Source organism: Pseudorca crassidens, chromosome 11 (genome assembly GCF_039906515.1).
Source record: "Pseudorca crassidens isolate mPseCra1 chromosome 11, mPseCra1.hap1, whole genome shotgun sequence".
NCBI lineage: Eukaryota > Metazoa > Chordata > Mammalia > Artiodactyla > Delphinidae > Pseudorca > Pseudorca crassidens.
In genome coordinates, this window is record NC_090306.1 from 54,127,969 (window position 1) to 54,151,657 (window position 23,689).

The 23,689-nt window shown below is 41.3% G+C and overlaps 1 protein-coding gene across 2 annotated transcripts in view; it reads left to right on the forward strand.

The window, feature by feature from the left end:
* The window catches only part of SRGAP1 (SLIT-ROBO Rho GTPase activating protein 1), a 278,584-nt gene that overhangs the window by 94,740 nt on the left and 160,155 nt on the right, over positions 1 to 23,689 (forward strand). The gene's annotated exons all lie outside the window — the stretch shown is intronic.

The window sequence follows — 23,689 nt, forward strand, 5'->3', positions numbered from 1 at the left end:
GATTGGTTTGGAATATGTGTTGCATCTGAGCTGTCCGACAGTATCAAAAACGTAGATGCCATGGGGTGTACAGAGAGATCTGGGCCAACATTTAGGTGATTCTTTAAGTGCCAGCAGCACATGGTTGGCATACGAAGCCATAAGGAGAAAGCCTATGAGATGTATGAGATGAATACATTTAAACATCTACCCTCAGAAGAAAAGTCCAAGAACATAAATTACAGCTCAGTAAAGATACCACTAATAGGAGTTCATGTAATATAGGTGAAGATCTGTAACCCTCTGGCAGTTGGATGGATGTATATATGTTAGGTGCTAGAACTGAGCTTAGCTAATTCTAAGCTAAGAATGAGTGGTAAGCATTTTTCTCATCTTGTAATAGCCAACAATGTATTGGGGGCACATGTTACCTTGGGTCTCCCAATGCTTTCCAGGAAGGTGCTGTTATCCCCCTTTTACTGCCAAGGTTGCCCAGTATACTAAGTGGTAGAGCTAGGGTTTAAAGCCAGGGCTTTGTGTCTGCTCTGTGCTTCCGCCTGTGCTGCACAGAGTGGGGTCCCAAGAACAGCAGTGGGTGTGAAAGCTTTGCTGGGGAAACAGGTGTGGCTCTCCTGACAGACATGCAACCAGACATGCCGTTGAAGGCCTGTAGTTGCCTTTGGTAGTACATGGAAGAAATAGTCCATCTGAAAAGATTTTGAGGACTAGTGTTACCAGCATTCCGTCACACTCACGAAAGAACCCTACAACAGCCATGGTAGTGGAAAATGTGCTTTGGAGCAGGGCAAGAACCCAGGTGCTTGCTGGGTGAGCGACCACAAAGTGCCCCCCTGCCCAGCTCCTTTGCCTGTCCTCAGGCTGCTGGCCTCCCACCCAGGCAGCGAGCGCCATTTCCTAGGCAGACTGCCTCTCGCCTTCCCTGACTGTGCAGTGACGTGGACGGGCCACTGACCCACTTCCCAGTTATTCAGGCAGAAAGGATGACTTCCTGGCAGAGCCCTCAGGAAAGCCCCCCTCCCCGACCCGGGCCCCAGGAAACAAAACAAACAGAGCTCTTCCTATTCCCCTGTTTTGACATCCTCTTTCTGCCCACCCCTCCCTGCAAGACAGCAGAAATTTGGATTCAGCACTTTTAACTCTTTATTGACATTAATATTAATGGGGGATTCTTCTTGGGGGCCAAAGGCTTCTCTCTCTCTCTCTCCCTCGCCCCTTTTGTTATTTCTGGTGTTCAGCCGCGTTCCTAATAGCCGACTTCTCCCCAGGACTCTTGCTGCGCCACATCTCTGCTGACTCAGCTTATGGACCCACCACCTGCAGAGTGTTGTTACACTCATTATTACTCTAGGGATCTCTAACTGTTGAAGGACACTGTCACTGTAGTACACGCGTGTTCCGTTTTATGGGCTTCACTGTTATTGTCTGTCAGTTGTAATAAGGATCGTTCAGATTTTCTGTTGAAAAGGGTGCTTTCTGGAATGCTCTTCCTTTTCTCTGACCAACTTAAAAAAATTCTTCCTTTCCATCTTAAGCCCTCGCCCATATTTCAGCTTTTCCTTTCACGCCACTTTGGGTTGCTGTCTTAGGTGTGGCTCCCTGGGAAACAGATGGAGATTTGTATGCAGGTAGTTTACTGGGTAGTGCTTTGGGAATAAGCACCTTTTAAGAAAACTTGCCCTGATCCCACAGGGAGCTCAGGAGCTGGGATGGCCGTCAGAAGGGGGTAGCTTCTTGGGCAAGGTGGCTCCATTTTAGCCAAGGGCAGTGACTGGGGAGGGGCTCAGCTGTGGGCCATCCACAGCCAACACTCCTGGCAGCTGGAGGGGTGAGCACTTCACCCGAGAGTGGGGATCTGGACAAAAACACAGCATCCTCTGCAACAGCCTTTCTGTCCAGTCATCACACCCTGATCTCTTCAGGCGCTGACGTCTTTTTTTTTTTTGGCTGGGTTGGGTCTTTGTTGCTGCGCGCGGGCTTTCTCTAGTTGTGGCGAGCGGGGGCTACTCTTCATTATGGTGCGCGGGCTTCTCATTGCGGTGGCTTCTTCCTGTTGCGAAGCATGGGCTCTAGGTACGCAGGCTCAGTAGTTGTGGCTCGTGGGTTCTAGAGCGCAGGCTCAGTAGTTGTGGCGCACGGACTTAGTTGCTCCGTGGCATGTGGAATCTTCCCGGACCAAGGCTCGAACCTGTGTCCCCTGCGTTGGCAGGTAGATTCTTAACCACTGCGCCACCAGGGAAGCCCCCTGACGTCTTTTTTATAGAAATTATCTTGGCAAAATAAGGAGTCTTTTCAACTAAAAAATACCTCCTATCTTCTTTTGCCTTAAACTGCCTTATGAACTGGAAGTCTTTGTAATGAACAATAAAAACAAGCCAACATCATAATGGGGAAGATCTGGTTTCCATTTTCTCCTTTATTAACTAGCATTGTCACCATCCTAATTTTGGCCTTAATTACCTCTCTTCAGATTCATGGATTAACTTCTCCCTCTACCACCTTCTTTAAAAAAATTTTTTTACAGTTTTATTGAGATATAATTGACATACAATAAACTGCACATATTTAAAAGGTGCAGTTTGAAGAGTTCTGACATATGCACACACCTATGAAGTGAACATTCACCTATGAAGTGAGGTGAAGACAGTGAACATTTCTATCACCACCACCCCTAAATTTTGTCATGCCCCTTTGTAATTCTCCCTTTGGCCTCTCCTGGCTCTACCCACTCCAAGCAACCACTCATCTGCTTTTGTCACCAGATTTCTGTTCTAGAGTTTTATATAAATGGAATCATATAGTCTTTTTTTTTTTTTTAAGTAGAGGCTCTGGCTTCTTTCACTTGGCATAATTATTTTGAGATTCATTCATGTTGCTGGTATGTATCAATAGTTTCTCTTCATTGTTGAGTAGTATTCCATTGTATAGATAGACCACAGGTTGTTTTTCCGTTGACCTAGCTGATAGACATTTAAGTTGTTTCCACTTTAGACTACTGCATATAAAAGTGCTGTAAACATGTGTGTACAAGTCATTATGTGGACATCCACTGTCACTTGGGCACTTAGGAGTGGAGTGGCTGGATCACATGGTAGGTCTGTGTTTAACTTACAAGAAACTGCCAAGCTGTTTTCCAAAATGGTGGTGCCATTTCACAGTCCCACCAAGAGTGTAAGGGTTACCTTTGTTCTACATCATCAACACTTGGTAGTATGAGTCTTTTAAATTTTAACCAGTCTGCTAAGTCTGTCGTGATATCTCACTGTGGTTTTAACTTGCATTTCCTTAGCCCCAAGCTCACTACATTTTTTTTCTCTTAAGTTTTCTTTTAAAAGTTGTATGTTTGGGCTTCCCTGGTGGCGCAGTGTTTGAGAGTCCGCCTGCCGATGCAGCGGACACGGCTTCGTGCCCCGGTCCGGGAAGGTCCCACATGCCGCGGAGCGGCTGGGCCCATGAGCCATGGCCGCTGAGCCTGCGCGTCCGGGGCCTGTGCTCCACAACGGCAGAGGCCACAACAGTGAGAGGTCCGCGTACCAGAAAAAAAAAAAAAGAAGTTGTATGTTTTTAGTGCTTACTTTAGGTCTATGGCCCATCTTGAGTTGATTTGGTTTATGGTTTGGGGTAAAGGTTTAGTTTTTTTTTATATGTGGATACCTATTGTTCCAGCACTGTTTGCTGAAAAGATTTTTCTTTACCTGTTGAACCTTTATAGAAAATCAGTTGACTCTACGTGTGTGCCTATTTCTGGAATCTATTCTGTTTCATTTATCTTTATGTCTATTTGCTGATTCCTTACTTCAGAGTACTGTAACTTTATATTAAGTGTTGAAATCAGGTAGTGTAAGTCCTTCAACTTTGTTATAACTTTTTTGCAAATTGTTTTGGCTATTTTAGTTACTTTATTTTTCCCCATTAGTTTTAGAAGCAGCTTATTGCACTGGCCAGAACCTCCAGTTCCATGTTGAATAAAAGCAGTGAGAACAGCAAGAGATCCTAACCTTAGGGAATAACCGTGCAGTCTTTTACCACTAAGAATAGTTTTAGCTGTAAATTTTTCATAGATGCTTCATCAGAATGAGGAAGTTTTCTTCTCTTCCTAGTTTGCTGAGAGTTCTTATCATGAATGGATTTAAATTTTGTCAAATGATTTTTTTCTCCATTTATTAAGATGATGATACAGTTTTTCTGCTTTATTCTGTAGACATCACCTTAGCAATATAAGGAATCGTTTCAACTGAAAATACCACCTGATTTCTTTTGCCATAAATTGCATAATGAAATGGAGTTTATCTTAATGTAAAACCAGGAATAACTAACAAAATGGAAAAGACCTAGCTTCCATTTTCTCCTTTGGTTACCATAGTCACCATCCTAATTTTGGCCTTAATAACCTCTAATTTGGATGAGTAGACTAGTTTCTAACTGTTCTTCCCACCCAGTCTCTCTCCCTTCCTGTCTTGATCTGGGAAAAACCTTCCTAAAGAACACCTTTGGTCATGGTGTTAGTTGTTCTCCTAACAAACACCATCACTGGATTCTCGTTACCCTCAGGATAAGATTCACCTGCTCAGTAAGGAGGTCAGTGTTTCCCACAATCCATCTCTCTCTAGGAAGAGCCCATTCCCCCACTTCTTGATCCAGTCTAAATATGGTCATCTCCCATATCTGGGTTCTTATACCATAGGACACTTATCACACTTTTTTCCACATCTGTGTATATTTCATATTTTCCCCAAGATTGTAGACAGCTGAGGATACAAGGTATGTTGTATCTGTTTTTGTATGCCCACAGCACCTCCCTGATATAGTGCCTTGTGACAGGCACATCATGTGTTTATTGAATGAATAGATGAACATAACATTTAATCTCCACAAATACATATTTAATACTAAATAAGAGGATATATCGTTAGTACAAACGGAGACTATTTTCCCACTTCCACTTTTTTTTTTTTTTTTTTTTGCAGTACGCGGGCCTCTCACTATTGTGGCCTCTCCCGTTGCGGAGCACAGGCTCCGGACGCACAGGCTTAGCGGCCATGGCTCACGGGCCCAGCCGCTCCGCGGCATGTGGAATCTTCCCGGACCGGGGCACGAACCTGTGTCCCCTGCATCGGCAGGCGGACTCTCAACCACTGCGCCACCAGGGAAGCCCTCCCACTTCCACTTTTATAAGTGTTTTTTAATTCTGTAATAGCTGCTGGGTCAGTGTTTCTTGTTTTTGGTTTTTTTGGGGGGGGGGGATTTTTTGCCATTGGTGTTTAGGAATCCTAGAGTCTTGAATCAGATGTTTTCATTTTAAAGGATATAAAGTATTCTAGAAATGTGATGGGTCCCATAAATGGAATTTTATGACTTTGAAGCAGTTTTTCAGTTTATAAAGTACTCATAGTTACTGACAATTTATTTTTCTGACTATTATCAGAGTAATCCAATTATTCTTTGGGGCGGGGAAAAAAGAAGAAAGGAATCCAAACTACAGCACAAAAAATATTCCCTTCCCACTGATACTGACTGAACCTAATAGCTCTTGTTTTGAATTTCATAATTCTAGAAGAGTTAGACTTGAAAATGTATCTCTAAACAATGGAGCCTCTGTTTTCCACCAAAAGGCAGTGATTGTGTTGAGCATTTTAACTGGTTATCAGACCTCAGGCTGCCGGTTTGAAGAGTGAACTTTGGCAATGAGAACTTGGCTCTCAACCCTGTTTTGCAGCTGGCTAGAATGTGAATAAACTTCCTATTAAAAGAGAGACATATCGTCTCAAAGAAGGAGACAAATAAAATCCTCAACCTACTAATGTCCTCCTTTCTGTCTGCCCACCCCCAGCCTCTGCTTACCTTCTCTTCAAGTGTCAGAGAGGGATATTTTTATTTATTGTTTATTTTTTATTTTTTTTTTAATGTTTCAGTCTCTTTTAGAGGGATGTTTTTAGATTCTCAGAAACTCAGGAAGGAACTAGAAAGTTATTGCTTCCTTGTAATCCTCAACTTGAGAGATTTATTCTTTGTGAAATCCCCGCACCAAGAGTGTGGTTTTCTTTCTGACTTTTCCCTCTTTCAGGAAGCGTGCAAATACTGCGAGCCTTTGCGCTTTTTGCAGCTCTGCTGTTTCTCTTTGACTTTTATTCGGTTCCATCTCTGGTTCCTCACATGACATGGCTTTAATGTGCGTATGTACAGTACATGCTTCCTCGGGTGACCCCATATCACCCGCTCACGACATGCACGTGGTTTCTCCCACAGCGGTTCTTTGGGACAGCATTGTTAGTCTCGAGAGAGGTTCACCCCTTTCTGTATCCTCTCCCTTCACCCCAGGGCTCACCGTCTTAACCAAAGTCTTGGCGTTTAAGTGAGGTAGGGATAAAGGCTGTACAAACCTTCACATTCCATAGAGGGGTGTTTTGTTTTTTTTGACATTCTATCAATGTAGCGGAGACATTTGAGGTGTGTTGGAAGCCTTGTCTGGGATTTATCATTTCAAACAGTGAACCGTTCCTGAATGTTCCTTACACAGTGTCATCTCCTCTAGAATGACCCACCTGCCTATGCTGCATCCCCCATCCCTCCCTTCTGTGTTAAGTGTCCCACATCTGTGTTTTCTTACCCTTTTCTGCCTGTTGCTGCTGTGGTGCTTACCCTGTTGTCGGATTGATGTTTTTTTAATTAGGAGGACTCCTAGAAGTCAGAGAGGAGCCATTCACATTCTTATTTTATCTCAGGTGTCTTATCCAAGTACCTGACACATGGTAGGTATTTAATCCATGTTTGTGAATGGACCAGTCCCTTCCATTTAGAACTAGTTTAACTGTTGCCATCACCTGATATGCTGGGTTAATTATATGTGCCAGCAGCCATAACAGTGAACCTTATCTGAAAAATATGATTCTGTTTCTCAAATTCGTATAGCATTCTTACTGCAATTTTGGCAGATATTAAGAGTGTTATACATCTTATTTACAAAAACAGATTAAACTTAAAAAGAAAGCTTCTTGCACCATGGCTCTTCATTTTATCAGAATTTTAATTTATTTTTTAACCTGACTTTCAGAATGTTTATGTTGATGGTATGAAGATGAACTTTTTTACAGACACTTTAGTTCCTCAGGCATGCTCCGTAGTTTCTCATTTAAAGACTCTTGCAGTTGGGGGAGGGGAAAGGAGTCTGTTTTTTGGACTTAGTAACAGATAAACATGTGTACCTATTTATAGAAATTTTAGAAACATTTTATCTCTTAGAGACTATACCTTTATTCAGTGAATCCAACTTTTTTTTTGGTAAGTTACGTGTGATTTAGCCAACTTTTCTGCATGTCACTGGGAGTAGGAAGGGGGCAGCTGCTATCGTATAGCTCACGAAGAGAATGACCTTTGTTGACCCAGATGTTTCAGCATCTTTATCATCTAGGTCAGTGGTCCCCAACCTTTTTGGCACCAGGGACCAGTTTTGTGGAAGACAGTTTTTCTACCAGCAGGGGTTGGGGGAGGGGATGGTTCAGGCGGTAATGCGAGCCATGGGGAGCAGCAGATGAAGCTTTGCTAGCTTGCCCACCACTCACCTCCTGCTGTGTGGCCTGGTTCCTAACGGGGTTGGGAACCCCTGATCTAGGACATGTGGCAGTTTTAGGATCTGTGTCCTCTTGACTTTAAACACACACTCTCCTCTTTTTCTCTCTTACACACACACACACACACACACACACACACACACACACACTATTCTGCTTTCTGTTGCCCTTGTGGATCAAAATGTGTGAACTGGGATTGTTAAATAAAACCCACACTACTGAGCCTGCCTTCTGATTTCTGGATGAGAAAAAAAGGCATAATGCATTTGGAATATCAAATGGAAGTTAGCCCCAGGGTGATCAATTTGTCTTATGTGACTTTGGGGATGGAAATGTATTGATTAAGCCTTTACAGAGAGCCCCAGTGTGAGTTATTGGGGTATTGAGTAAAGCTAAATTAAGTGTTTAACAGGGGATAAGAGGGGGAGGAAAAGGAGATAAAGGTGATAACATTTTAAAAACACTTTGCATATATTATCTCATTTAATCTTTAAAACAACCTTGGTGGCAGGTTCCCATTTTCCAGAAGAAAAACCCAGACACTAAGAGGATAAGTAATTTGCCTGAAGTCACGTAGTCAGTGGCAGAGGTGACGTTCAGACCTACATCTCCATGGGAGCAAAGCCTGTACTCCTTCCATTACACCACATTGCCTAAGGTTTATGGTTGGCGGCTGTTTACAGTGCGAGAAAGGATGCCTCCATCAGTTAGTGATGTCTGCCCCAGGGCTCGGGGAGACCAAGGGTGAACCAGAAGTAGAGAATTTGACATTGTACATAATCTCTTTAAACTTCAATCTCTCCATCTTTGTAAAGAAGGAAAAGATGCCTTATCACTTTGTAAAGATTGGTCTAGTTTTACTCTTCCACATGAAGTTAAAGAGAACCTGTTCCTCCAAGACTTTCATCCTTACAGCTGCCATCCCAGCATTTATTTAAAATAACAGGAACTTGGCTTTGTGGTGGCACTTCGAGCAATGGTGCTGCTGTTAATAGCATGAATGCATTTGGGGACTTTTTCATTGGCTTATTTCTGAGCCCTAAACTATATCACTGACCAGCCTTTCTCATGTATGAATACGGGAGAAAATTATTTTTTTTTCGTTGTCAGCCATTTTTGTTATTTAAGACATTTCACTAATTCTTTTTAATATGTTGCAGACGTGTCTTCTTGCTAGCACAGGCCCCGATATATATGAGTCTGAATGTTCTATAAAATCTTGCAAAAAAATTTTTCCTGTTTTATTTTGTTCGTCAAGCTGTGCTTTGAGAGTAGCTCCATATGAAATGTTTTTCCCCCTCTGCCTAGGAAAAAAGGAGGTAGTTCTATATATTTCTATTAGGAAGCAGTTTTAATGGGTCAACATATTAGTGTCCCAGGAAATTTAATATTTTTCCTTTTTGTTTACTTAATTGCTTTTCCTAAAAAACTTTTCTTGGACTAGCAGTTTTTTGAGTAATTTTCTTTTATTTTTTGCTTTATTTGATGGGACTTGCCCCCATCTTTCTCATTAAAAAGAGAAAAGCAATATTCAGTGTTAGCAGAGACAGTTTGTTGCCATGGAAAGATTTTCAAGCTACATAGATGTAGGCTTGAACCCAGCTCTGCTGCTTTCTAGTTTGTGGGGACCTGAAGCAAGTCACTTGTGCTCTTGGATCCTTGGTTTTTTTAATCTCTAAAATGAGTATAGAAACTACCTCCAAGGTTGTTTAAAAGAATATGTGAGGTAGCTTCCTAGATTGTATTAGTAAACAAATTTTTTAAATTAAAAAATTTAGGGCTTCCCTGGTGGCACAGTGGTTGAGAGTCTGCCTGCCGATGCAGGGAACGCGGGTTCGTGCCCCAGTCCAGGAAGATCTCACATACCGCGGAGCGGCTGGGCCTGTGAGCCATGGCCGCTGAGCCTGCACTCCGCAACGGCAGAGGCCACAGCAGTGAGAGGCCCGCGTACCGCAAAAAAAAAAAAAAAAAAAATTAAAAAAAAACAAGAATATGTGAGGTCATTTATGTCAAATGTCAATAGTTGTTAATATTTTTTACTCCTTCCCTTTTCTCTTCTTTCTAAATACTTAATTTAGTTGGTCTTAACACCCCATGTGCCGCTCTTTGTAAGAGGCTTAATAAATACCTGCTAAATTGAATAAGTTAAAATGTAACTTTAAGAGAAACTCCATTGAAATATAAAATAAAACCAGATGGTAGAAAGGGTGACAGTCCTGCTTCTTTTTTATTTATTTATTTAGTTACTTATTTATTAAGAGGTACCTGAAACTGAGTTGTCTTTGAATTAAAATAATGAACTGTTCATGGACATGTCAGTTTGGGGTAAGGAAAAAAAAAAACTTAGAATAGTAGCAAATTCATTTCTTTTGGTAATTATTAGTTTGCCTGGATTCATTTATTTAAAATCACTTGAAGATGTATAGGTCTGATTACAAATCACTGCCCTAAAGAACTTTGTGTTCTCCCTCTAAAGAAGGCAGAGGCCTAGCCAAGATAGTGCGCCTCTTTAAAAAGACCCCGTGCAAACGCGAACATGTGCTTCGGGGTTTGTTATGATTGACCCACCGATTGTGTAACATGACTTTGACAAGTTACTGCTGTCTTTAGCCCCATTTGCATGACATAGGAATGACTCATACTCTTAGGCAACCTAGGTTTGTAAGGAATGGGAACCACTAAAAATGGTATGCTATTTCGCAAACATGCAATATGCTTTGAAATTTTTGACAATAATGTTTAATTATAGACCAGGAGATTAACCAGAAATCTCTCTTGAATACCAGAAAACTTAAGTTGTTGACATTTTTTTATAAAATGTGTTTCATGTATCAGAACGCATATTCCTGCCTTCATGGGGTTGTATTTCAGAGGAGGAAAGATAGACAATACATAGTTAAATAAGTAAACTATATGGTGTGTCAAATGATGCTAAGTGCTATAGAAAAAAGTTGAGCAGGGGCTTCCCTGGTGGCGCAGTGGTTGAGAGTCCGCCTGCCGATGCAGGGGACATGGGTTCGTGCCCCGGTCCGGGAAGATCCCACATGCCGCGGAGTGGCTAGGCCCCTGAGCCATGGCCGCTGAGCCTGCGCGTCCGGAGCCTGTGCTCCGCAACGCGAGAGGCCATGACAGTGAGAGGCCCGCGTACCAAAAAAAAAAAAAAAAAAAAGTTGAGCAGAAGGGGAAGGGAGAGGGAGTTCCTATAGGCAGGCATGTTGGTGCATTTTTAGATATGATGATCAGTTAAGATCTCACTGAGAAGGTAGGTTTGAGCTGAGATGTCAAGGAGGTGAGAAGGCAAGTCGTTGGGACATTGAGGGAGGAGCCTTCCAGGGGAGGAGGGAATGACCAGTACAAAGGTCAGAGCATGCCTGGCCTTGCTGGAGTGTAGGGAATGAGGTCGGAGAGTTATAGAGAAGGAGCCCTGAGGAAATGGTGTATCAGGACAGTGGATGAGACAAATCTTGGCTCTTACCCTGAGTGGTGTGGACTTTCAACAGAGAAGTGACATGATCTTATTTTCTGTTTGAAAATATCACTCTGGATTTTGTGTTTTGATCACTTTGGACTCTGTAGAGCAGAGACTAGAAAGGGGACCCTTTCCTGATTTACTAAATACAGTTATAGTGATAACAGTCAATTGTTTTAGTGAAGTGTCTTTGTAAAAATAGTGCATTAAAAAAAATAAAATTTTCAGTGCCTTGTGATGATCAGCCTGGACCCAGTGTTCATCAAGCATTTGTTCAGGTTTTTATATTAACCTGTGAAGATATTCATGGATGTGACAGATGGAGAAGATTTAAGAGTTGAGGTTGACTGACTTCCTGGAAGGACTGACTGCAGGACTTCCTGGAAGGTTTTCTTTTCAACGAAATTTCACCAGTTTTTGAAATGCAGATTTACCATTTCTAAAAGTGAAGTGCCGAAGAATAAAATAAAATTGAAGGTCTTTGCTTATTAGGTTTAGTCAGTGAAGAGTCCACAATTTATTTATTTATTTTAACAATTTATTTATGTATTTATTTTTGGCTGCGTTGGGTCTTCGTTGCTGTGCACGGGCTCTCTAGTTGCGGCGAGTGGGGGCTACTCTTCGTTGCAGTGCGGTGGCTTCTCTTGTTGCAGAGCATGGGCTCTAGGCGCACGGGCTTTAGTAGTTGTGGTTCGCGGGCTCTAGAGCGCAGGCTCAGTAGTTGTGGTGCACGGGCTTAGTTGCTCTGCGGCATGTGGGATCTTCCCGGACCAGGGCTCGAACCCGTGTCCCCTGCATTGGCAGGTGGATTCTCAACCACTGCGCCACCAGGGAAGCCCTCCACAATTTCTTTGTAGGTTAAAAGAGCTTATTTTTTTTGAAGTTTTTTTAAAAAACTTAAATTTTTTTTTAAGTAGGATGCGCATCATTCATGAACAGCAGTGGCATGGCCATGTCAGTATAACGTGCATTTGCTGGTTTATTGCTATGTGTCAGGCACTGTGCTTGATAGGGAAGATACACAGATGACTGAGATACAGTTCTTGTCTTTGTGGAGCTTAGAATTCAGGAGAGGAGATGCACACACATTCATTTCAACCCACAGTGGCTTCAAGATGGGCCTTCAGAGAGATCCAAATGAAGGTTAATGGGAAAATCACACGAAGACATTATTCAAATTGGGAAGATCTTATACATGCACCCCAATGTTCAAAGCAGCACTATTTACAATAACCAAGACATGGAAGCAACCTAAGTGTCCATAAACAGATGAATGGATAAAGAAGAAGTGGTACATATATACAATGGAATATTACTCAGCCATAAAAAGGAATGAAATAATGCCATTTGTAGCAACGTGGCTGGACCTAGAGATTATAATACTAAGTGAAGTATGCCAGACAAAGACAAATATCCATGATATTGTTTATATGTGGAATCTAAAACAAGGATACAAATGTACTTATTTACAAAACATAAATAGACTCAGAGGCAGGGAAAACAAACTTATGGTAACCAAAGGGGAGGGGGGAGAGGGATAAATTAGGAGTTTGGGATTAAAATATACACACTACTATATATAAAATAGATAATCAACAAGGACCTACTGTATAGCACAAGGAAATATACTCAATATCTTTTAATAACCTATAATGGAAGCAAGTGTAAAGAAAAAATATATATAATATTCGTATATATGTATAACTGAATCACTTACTATATACCTGAAACTAACACATTGTAAATCAACTATATTTCAATAAAAATTTAAATAAATAATTTTTTTTAAGATGACAAGGATCTACTCTAGAGTGACATTTGTAGATCTTCATGGAGCAAAGCATTAAGACATTTTTCACAATATAATATGTCATTAAAAACTCGATTCATTATGTAGCTATTAACATGCATCATATTTTCAAAGATGCAGGCACATAAATTATTCAAGGAGTCATAATGGTCAGTCAAAACCAAAGCTATGAACAAAACAGTTCCCACTGTCATGAACTCATTTAAAATGGAAAAAAAGGATAGCTCAAGATGATCAGGTGCTTGATAGTAGAGAAGCGTATGCAAGAGATAAACTGAAAGAGAAATAGGAAAATTATTTTATAAATAATTAAAATGTGAATGTTTATAGTAGCAGCTTTATTCATCATTGTCCAAACTTTGAAGCAACCAAGATGTCCCTTGGTAGGTGAATGAGTAAATAAACTGGTACATCCAGACAATGGAATATTATTCAGCACTAAAAAGAAATGAGCTATCAAGCCATAAAATGACATGGAGAAAACGTAAATGAATATTTCTAAGTGAAGAAACCAACCTGAAAGGCTATATACTGTATAATTCCAACTGTATTATATTCTGGAAAAGGCAAAACTATGGAGACAATAAAAAGATCAGTGGTTGCCAGGGGTTGAGTTGGAGGAGGGATGAATAAGCAGAACACAGGATTTTTAGGGCAGTGAAAATGTATGATTCTAAAACGGTGGATACGTGACATTATACATTTGTCGAAACGCATAGAATGTACAACAATCAGAGCGAGCCCTATTGTAAACTATGAACCTTGGGTGATCATGATGTGTCAATGTAGGTTCATCGATTGTAACAAATGTACCACTGTGGTGAGTGATGCTGATGATGAGGGAGGCTATGCATGTGTAGGGACAGAAAGAATGTAGGAAATCTCCATCCTTTCTGCTCAATTTTTCTGTGAATCTAAAACTCTTCTAAAAAACAAAAGTCTTTTTAAAAACTATGTCCTGATACAACAAAAATATAAGGGAGCTCCCACCATCTAGCCCTAGCTTCTCGACATGCTCTCATATTGATAGGATACAGATTTGCATTTTGAGGATCAAAAAACAAGGTACAATATTTTTTTTGGTAACAGCTTTATTGAGATATAATTTACACACCATACACTTGACCATTTACAGTAGTACAATTCATTGGTTTTTAGTACATCCGAAGTTGGGCAGCTATCTCCACAATCAATTTTAGAACATTTTCATCATCTCAGGGCTTCCCTGGTGGCGCAGTGGTTGAGAGTCCGCCTGCCAATGCAGGGAACACGGGTTCGTGCCCCGATCCGGGAAGATCCCACATGCCGCAGAGCGGCTGTGCCCGTGAGCCATGGCCGCTGAGCCTGTGTGTCTGGAGCCTGTGCTCCGCAATGGGAGAGGCCACGATAGTGAGAGTCCCGTGTACCGCAAAAAAAAAAAAAAAAAAGTAAAAAAGAAACCCTATACTCATTAGCCATCATCTCCTATCCTGTCCCCCTCCCCCCAGCCCTAAACAACCACTAGTTTACTTTCTGTCTTTATAGATTTGCCTATTCTGGACACTTCATATAAATGGAATCATATAGTATTTGACCTTTTGTGACTTTTTTTTTACCTTACGTGATGTTTTCAAAGTCCATCCATGTTGTAGCATGTACCAGCACTTCATTCCTTTTTACTTCTAAATAATATTTCATTGTATGCATACCCATTTTATATATCCATTCATCAGTTGGTGGACATTTGGGTTGTTTTCAGTTATTATAAACAAGGCTCTGAACACTTGAAGGCACAGTATTTTGCCAGGTCACGTTATTCTCAAGAATTAGGAACCACAGGCTCCTGGCATGTTGGAGGTTAGGCCGTTAGCCTAACCGGTTCAGGTGAGGAGCTGGACGTCAGGCCAGTTGGCGCTGGTGACTTTTCTGGGCTTCTTCCTCCTTGGCCAGCTGCTGTTTGTCAGTCTGCTGCTCAGGCCTCAGGCAGGAGATCCCCTTGAACAAGAGCAAATGTCCACAGCTGGACCAAAGAGCCTGGAACTGTGCCTGTGATAGAACATCTTCTGTACCTGACCCTGAGCAGAGAGAGAGAGCGGGAAGCAGAGTCAGGGGCTTCCCACAGCCTGGCGGGGGCCTCTGTTTAACTGGGCTTTCCTTTCTACCATGTTGTGGGATTCTGTGGTAACTTCTGTAGAAACAAAGTGGATGTGTGCTTGTTCCTGCCACACCCCACCCCCACTTTCATACTGAGAAAGAGAAACCATATGGGAACTGAAAGTGAGCACGTGGGTGTCAGGTAAGACATACAGGTGGCGAGAGACGGAGCTGCGGTACCTGTCTGCTGCCTGTCTTCGTTACTTGTCTGCCGGCTTCTTAATTCGTTTTTTTCCCTCATCAGTTTTCTTCTTGGAAGCTTGGCTTTTTTTTTTTTTTGGCCTCTGCATGAGTTAATCTTTTTTTTTTTTTGCGGTACGCGGGCCTGTCACTGTTGTGGCCTCTCCCGTTGCGGAGCACAGGCTCCGGACGTGCAGGCTCAGCGACCATGGCTCACGGGCCCAGCCGCTCCACGGCATGTGGGATCTTCCCGGACCGGGGCACAAACCCGTGTCCCCTGCATCGGCAGGCGGACTCTCAACCACTGCGCCACCAGGGAAGCCCCTGCATGATTTAATCTCGAGTGAGACGTGGTATAAAAAAATCTCCGGAAATGGTTTCTTGCTTGGCACTGCATCTCCATTCTCCATGACTCAGTGGGCACTGAGTCTTGGAAAAGGATAAGCGCAGTGGCCAGTGTGAACCCCCAAGAGGACAAAGGGAATGGTGCCATTGGAAGCTGCTCCCCACAGCAACGAGGGTACAGTTTCGGCGGGGGGGGGATGCAGAGCAGTCTCCGAGTCCCTGTTTGAGATCTTCTGAGCTTGCCTTCTTTTCTGACTCCGAATTTATGCTAGGAAAACACAGGGACTGAGTTTTCCCGAAATGTCACTGTGAAACGGTTCGGAACATGCTTGGTAGGGGTTAGGTGAGTGGCAACTCCAAGAAAACACCCTGGCACCCAGTGGAGTCACTGGGGCCCTTGGATTCCTTTTCAGAAACTTTGAAGAGCCCTGGAAAGTCTTCTGCTTGCCCGTCCTCAGTGCCACCCTCCAGCCGCTCACTGTGCCAGCGTGCTTAGCTGTCTTGAGCCGTACTTCGGCTTACCACCTTCTTCCCATCACTCCCTTCTCACTCCCCAGAAGACTGGGGAATTAGAGCCCTCCTCCTCAGAAGGCTGTGTCCCATGCTTGCTCCTAACTGTGAAATTGTCTTTAAGAGTTGCAGTCTGGTTTTCTCAGTGACCGCTAACTGTGATTGATCGTCCTTGTCGAATGACGACTTTATGAGCAACTTCACTGGGTGTTTAATAAGGTGAAGTAGGGTCCAGAGGATATCATTAAAAAAATACTGTTTGTGGGGCTTCCCTGGTGGCGCAGTGGTTGGGAGTCCGCCTGCCGATGCAGGGGACGCGGGTTCGTTCCCCGGTCCGGGAAGATCCCACATGCCGCAGAGCAGCTGGGCCCGTGAGCCATGGCCGCTGAGCCTGCGCATCTGGAGCCTGTGCTCCGCAACAGGAGAGGCCACAACAGTGAGAGGCCCGCGTACCGCAGAAACAAAAACAAAAACAAAAAAGTACTGTTTGTGGACAGTGAAGATGAGCATTTAATTTGCTATCCTTTGGTAGTTAGGGTTTGCAAATGAAGGCTAATGGGGCAAATTGTGTTACTTTGGCAGCCTGTGTCTTAAGTTGTTTACTAGCTTTCTGTAGCTGTTACCTTATTTTTAAAAACACAACTATGAATTTGAATCCAGTCTTAAAAAGCATACACCACACCCTACTATAGGCCTCATCAACAGAATGCTGAGTTTAACAATTTCTTGTATTTAAGCTCCGATGTCCCCTCCCCAGTCTTTTCTGTCCCTGTGTATCAGATTAATGGTGTGTCTGTTCATAAAGTCGTCCCATTCAACTAAAACGTTAACTGGGGAGGGGAATTGCTGTCTTCAATGTAAATGAAATGTCTTGGCCCCAGGAAGGTAATATAGATAAACGTACTTTAGATAGACCATCTTCCAGTTTGTCAGTTACAGGATGGGATGTTTTTTTCATTACCAGAAGGTAGAGATTACTTTGCCACTTCAGTCAAAACATGACCCTGGCAAGACCCCAAATTTAACGTGGAGCAATCTGTTTAGTTTCATCTGTGCCAGAATACCAAATACCGTCTATCCTAATCCTATGGCTGGTTTCCAAAAAATGTTACTGCATATTTCCAGAGAAATAAATTCCTGAAATTACCATTGGGAAAATAAGTTCTGATTACCAAAATCTAGTCTGCAAGATGTATATTTTTTTCAGGGATATAGCTAGTCCACAAATGGAGGATGCCTGTATATTTAATTTTTCCCTAATGTATTGGTGCTGATTAACTTAGGTGAGTTTTACTATGTTCCTTAAAACACTAGTGAAGCCTGATGGATCATTTAAAGCTGAGATAGAAGCTAAAAACTTCGATTCATCTGTCATTTATCCTGAAGCTTTAAATCCATGTCATTAGATTATCCATAGTTATTTCACGAGGATTTGCTGATTTGTTTTCTTTCCAGATTTGAAATTTCTATTTGTGTGAGTTTTTTGTTTGTTTTCTGGGTTTTGTTTTTGTTTTTACTATTTAGGAGAGCCTAACCAGATTTATTAGTAAGAAACAATGTGTTTTTCTGATGATGATTCTTGCAAACAGTGCTATCAGTTACTAAAGAATAATTACCTTTATTGATTACCTAAATTGTATTGGACATGAAAGAGGATATCACTTAACCCTCATAGCAACCCTATAATATGCATTATTTTCTCTCCTTTAACGATGAAGAAACTGGTGTTCAGAGGATTAAGTAGGTTCCTCAAAGGTCAAAGCTAATATTATGGTAAAGGCAGTATTTGAACCCAGGTCTATGAGGTATCAAAGCCCACACACAGGCTTACTTTCCTGTATTCAGATGAATCCACTAGATTTATCTTCTGGCTTTAAAACTCCATACTGCACCTTTGAAAAACTCCTAAGTCCCAATGAACATGCCTTGGCATTAAGCTGAAATGACCAAAAATCTTCTGGAGGCCAGACTGACCCTCCTGCCTTCTTGTACAGTGTATGCATCTGCATCTTTGAACATCCAGTGAAAGTTCTACATAGTGTTCACAAGATGAATCAGCTTTTTTAAAACACCTCATATCGTGGAAAATGCCCTTGTATATTGGTCGGTTAGTGGAATTAATTTAAGGTAACATTGATAGACAGGAAAATGATACAAATATTCTGAATCCCCAGCTGGAATTCCAAGAGGTTAGCATTAAAATTCTCACTCACTTTGTCCTTTCCTCCAACATCCCCTCGGGCCAGGATTCCCCACTGGGGGCTCTGGGGGTGCTACCTCCTTAATACTTCTCATCCTCATCCTTTCTTCTCCTTGCCCACCTCCACTAACTGGCTCTAGCCTTCCTTTTTCACCTCTTCTCTTTCCTTCCAGTAAGCATCGTCATTGGTCTCCCTGCCCTCAGTCTGACATCCCTCCAGTCATTCTGCTATACCAGAGTGATCTTTTTCCTGATCAAAGTCCTTCTCTGGTTCTCTTTTGCTCTTTGAGTCTCCTTATCTCCTGTAGCACTCAGTAAACTAGGTAGGCTGAATAATGGTCCTCCAAAGATATCCATATCCCCAGAGCCTGTGAGTGTTACCCTATATGGTAAAAAAAAAAAAAAAGACTTTGCAGATGTGACTGAGTTAAGGATCTTGAAATGGGAAAGGTTATCCTGGATTATCCAGATGGGGTTAGTGTGAAATCACAAGGTGAAATCATAAAAGGAAAGCAGGAGGGTTAACTGGAGAGAGTGTGGTGATGTGACAACAAAAGCAGAGATTGGAGCGGGTTTCCAGTACAGGTCCAAGGAATGCTGGCAGTCTCCAGAAGCTGGAAGAGGCAAGGAATAGATTCTCCCCTAGAGCCTCCAGAAGGAACTAGCCCTCCAGAAGGAGCTAGCCCTCCTGATACCCTTGATGCTAGCCCCAGAAGACTTTTTTGGACTTCTGACCTCTAGAACAGTAACAATAAATTTGTGCTCTTAGACCATTGAATTTGTGGTTATTTGTTACAGCAGCAATAGGAAACTAATTCAAACCTGTTCTGTAATCATTCATTTTCTTTTCCACTAGACTTGCACTGTCCAATACAGTGGCTGTTTAAATTTCACTTTAAAATTAGGTACAAAAATTAGATTTTTCAGTTCCTTAATTACATCTCATTTTAAGTACTCCGTAGCCATATGTGGCCAGTGGTTACTGTATTGGCCAGTATAGCTCTATTACACTTTCATGGTTGCGGCGTGTTCTATTGAACTGAACTGCTTAGGACAAGAATTGTGCTCACCTCTTCTGTTCTCACCCCCTAACCCTGTCCTTCACTGCAAAGGGCCTTGGCTGGATCTGGAGCAGGCCGTGGAAGCAGGCTCAGGCTGTATGCACAGAGAATTGAGAGCACATTCTACCTGTAGGGCGGGATCTGTGTGAGAACACTCCCTAGGTCCCCAGAACTCCTTACCAGCACAGGGGCACCATTGGCCCAAGTCTAAGAGTATCCTCTTTGTACCTGTCACAGTGGCTTAAAATGGATGGTAGATGCACAGTTGTGTTGAGTAAACATGTTGAAAACCAGTGAATGCCCTGCGTTCTGTGCGTGCTGGGGTTTCACAGTGAATAAAACAACTTCCCTGTCCTCGTGGAACTTACATTCTAGGGGAAGAAATAGCTAATTAACCAGTAAATAAATGTGTACTCTAATGTCAGGGAATAATCAGTGACATGAAGAAAAATGTAGCAATGGGATAGATTGGTGGGGGCTGGGGGCTGGTGGGTATACTTGATATCAATAATTGGATAAAACCTTTCAGAGGTGGTGACATCTGAGGATAGGCCTCTATGAAGTGAGACAGGGGACGTGGGAAGAAAGGAAAAGAGGAAATCAATATGGGGTGCAGTTTTTTTATTGAAGTATAGTTGTACAATGTTGTGATAGTTTCGGATATACAGCAAAGAATATATATATATTCTTTTTCTAAATTCTCTTCCATTATAGTTTATTATAAGATTGAATATAGTTTTCCCGTGCTCTACAGTAAGTCCTTATTGTTTATCTATTTTATATATGGTAGTGTGCATCTGTTAATTCCATAATAACAATTTATCCCTCACCACCTCCCCTTCCCCTTTGGGTAACCGTAAGTTTGCTTTCTATGTGTTTGAGTCTGTTTCTGTTTTGGAAACAAGTTCATTTGTACTTTTTTTTTTTTTTTTAGATCCCACATATAAGTGATATCATAGGATATTTGTCTTTCTCTGTCTGATTTACTTCACTTGGTATGATAATCTCTAGGTCCACCCATGTTGCTGCAAATGGCATTATTTCATTCTTTTTTGATAGCTGTGTAGTATTCCATTGTGTATATATATCAGATCTTCTTTATCCATTCATCTGTCAATGGACATTTAGGTTGCTTCCATGTCTTGGCTATTGTGATTAGTGCCGCTGTGAACATTGGAGTACATGTATCTTTTCGAATTAGAGCTTTCGTTTTTTGATATGGGGTGCAGTTTTAATCGCTGTCATTCAGAACTCCATGTCCCCCAGTAGTACACTTCCCGCATTCTTTCCCAGTGCTTCCCTTTGTTCGGTCACACTGGGTGTCCACACTGGCCACAATTTTATTATTTTATTGATCGTTATTATTTAGATACTAAAATCGTGTGTTTGTATGTATACACATACTTACAATCTAAGCTTTTTAAGTTCTAGTTGAAGAGGACCTTTACACTAAAACACTGTGTACCTCTTAAACAGTACAGAATTATCAACCTATTGTAAGTTTTCTCCTTGACCTATGCTTTGCTGATTGGGGATGAGAAACTGGCTTATTCTCTAATCCTCATTATACTCTTAAAACCGCTCTGTAGAACTTTACTGGCCCATATGGCAGCCACTAGCCATCGGTGACTATTCAGCCCTCGAAAGGTGGCTAGTTTCCATTGCAGTGTGCTGTAAGGTTAAAATACACACCCCATGTTGAAGGCTTAATACAAGAAATTTCAGAATATCTCATTATTAACTTTTTATATTGATTACATGTTGAAATTATAATATTTTGATATGTTGGGTTAAATACAATATATTTAAAAATTAACTTCATCTGTTACTTTTATTTTCTTCAATGTAGCCACTAGAAAATTTAAAATCACATATGTGGCCTACATTTGTGGTTCATATTCAATTTCTACCTGCTTACTTTCTGAGGGTACTTGTCTGCAGTTGGGCATATCATCTGGCTGTGATGCCTTGGGGAGAGAATTAAAATATGGGGGGACGAATATGTTCAACAGCCATAGACCAATGTCTAGCTCATATAATATTTAACTCCATAGGAAGCCCTAGTTAAAAGCGAAAACTCAGTAGATGATGCTGTTCAGTAGATTGAGTTTCTTTGAAATGTGACGGTTACCTACTTTAGATTTTTATCTCCACTGCATACTTTTCCTCTTTTTAGGTTTTTCCCAGAACTGAAAATTTAAGATTGTGTGTATCATCCCTTTCAGAGCAGGTGTATAATTTTTCAGGATCATTGGGGAAAGATTTTAATGAAAACCATCTTTAAAATAGCAGTATTCATGGGCTTCCCTGGTGGCGCAGTGGTTGAGAGTCCGCCTGCCGATTCAGGGGACATGGCTTCATGCCCCGGTCCGCGAAGATCCCACATGCCGCGGAGCGGCTGGGCCCGTGAGCCATGGCCGCTGAGCCTGCGCGTCCGGAGCCTGTGCTCCGCAACGGGAGAGGCCACAACAGTGAGAGGCCCGCGTACCGCAAAAAATAAAATAAAATAAAATAGCAGTATTCAGTATTTGAAAGAATTGTAAACCTTAAAAAAAAATTTTTAATGATATTACCTGGTATGCCTAAATATATATAACATTGCTGGAAAAGACAAATCTGTTTTGTGTTTTTTTTTAATCAACAGATTTTTCAGAGTAGCTTCAAGATTACTTGTTTTATTTATTTTATAAAGAAAATTATATAATTGGAAACAGCAAAAGTTGCCGAAGCAATTGAAAATATTTTGGTATTATTTTTTCCCCCGGGGGGCTTGGCACAGGGGCTGTTGGAAGTGAGAAGGAGGAAGTAAAGAATTCTACTATAACAGAAGTTAACATTGTAAATCAACTAGACTTCAATAAAATGAATTTTTTTAAAAAAGAATTCAGGAACCTTCTTTTTATAGTTAAAAGCCTGGACTGGAGTCAGATTGCCTGGGTTCAGAATCCAGCTTTACCTACTGGCCAAGTGACCATGGGCAAGTTATTCACCTCTTTTTGCCTCAGTTTAATTGTCTGTAAAATTGAGGTAATAATAGTACTTACCTAATAGAAATGGTATGAGAATTAAATGAGTTAATTCATATATCAATAACATAGAACAATGCCTGACATTATATGCACTCAATGAAATTTCACTATAGTAATACATTATTGTCATTACTTTTATTAAATATCTTACATATGAATGTAACATTATATTTTCTAAGCCCTTTGACATTCAGACCTCCATCCTTCTGACAATAGTGTGAGTCCGTAAGGATGGGTATTTTTTTTAATTTACTTTTTTAATTGAAGATAGTTGATTTACAGTGTTGTGTTAATTTCTGCCGTATAGCAAAGTGACTTAGTTATACACATATATACATTCTTTTTAATATTTTTTTCCATTACGGTTTAGCCCAAGATACTGAATATAGTTCCCTGTGCTACACAATAGGACCTTGTTGTTTATCCAGAGGATGGGTATTTTTTATACCTGTTTTAATGATGAAGTCACCTGAGCCCAGAAGAGGGTCAGTAACTTGCCCAAGGTCACTGAAGTATTTAGTGACAGAGCTGGGAATCTCATCCATGTCTGTGGATTACCAGTTTATCTTTACCAGTAGCCCGATAAGCAAGGCTTTTAAACCCCAGGGAAAGTTACACTGTGGTTTATACACTGAGGCTCTGCAACTCCCTAGTTAAATTGTGGGTTTTCTCTTTGAATTATAACCCAGTAACAGCACACCAGTGATTGCTTGTGGATGGCTTTAGGGTGTGTTTATTTTATGTAAAATCCCAGCGAACTCTAAATTTAAACATTTCACAGCAGAGGGTTATCTTTGCATTAAAATGGTGGTGTCCTCAACACACAACACACTTAACTGTTTTTAAGACCCAACCTTATCCCTGTTTACTGTGTAACTTTGTAAAATTTTGTAAAATGAGAACCATACTACTGTGTTCCCAAAATAAGGATCTGGATCGATTGAGCTTATTTAATTGTTTTCAGATACACAATAACTTTAAGAAAATATAGGCTTTGGAGTCAGACAAAGATGGGTTGAAACCTAGCTCTGCAAAATAGGGATATTGGAGTGTATTTTGCAGGACGTTTGTAAAGATTTGAAGTAACATAATAAAGCGCCTGGCCCTTAAGAGGGGACAAGTGATGGTAGTTAGAGATGCTCTGGAATTTTTACCCGTGTACAAGTGGAGTTGTATCTTCTACACCAGAAACTGCATGTGAAGAAATCATTAGGGGTTGGAAAATCAAAATGAATATAACCTAGAGCTTTGCATATTAGAAAATATTTGGGGAAGTATACAACAAAGTGTTATCAATATTTATCACTTGGTGACAGAAAATCAAGTGGGTTTTTAAACTTACATTTTCTAACACATTATAATATACATGTCTGCTTTTGTAGCAATA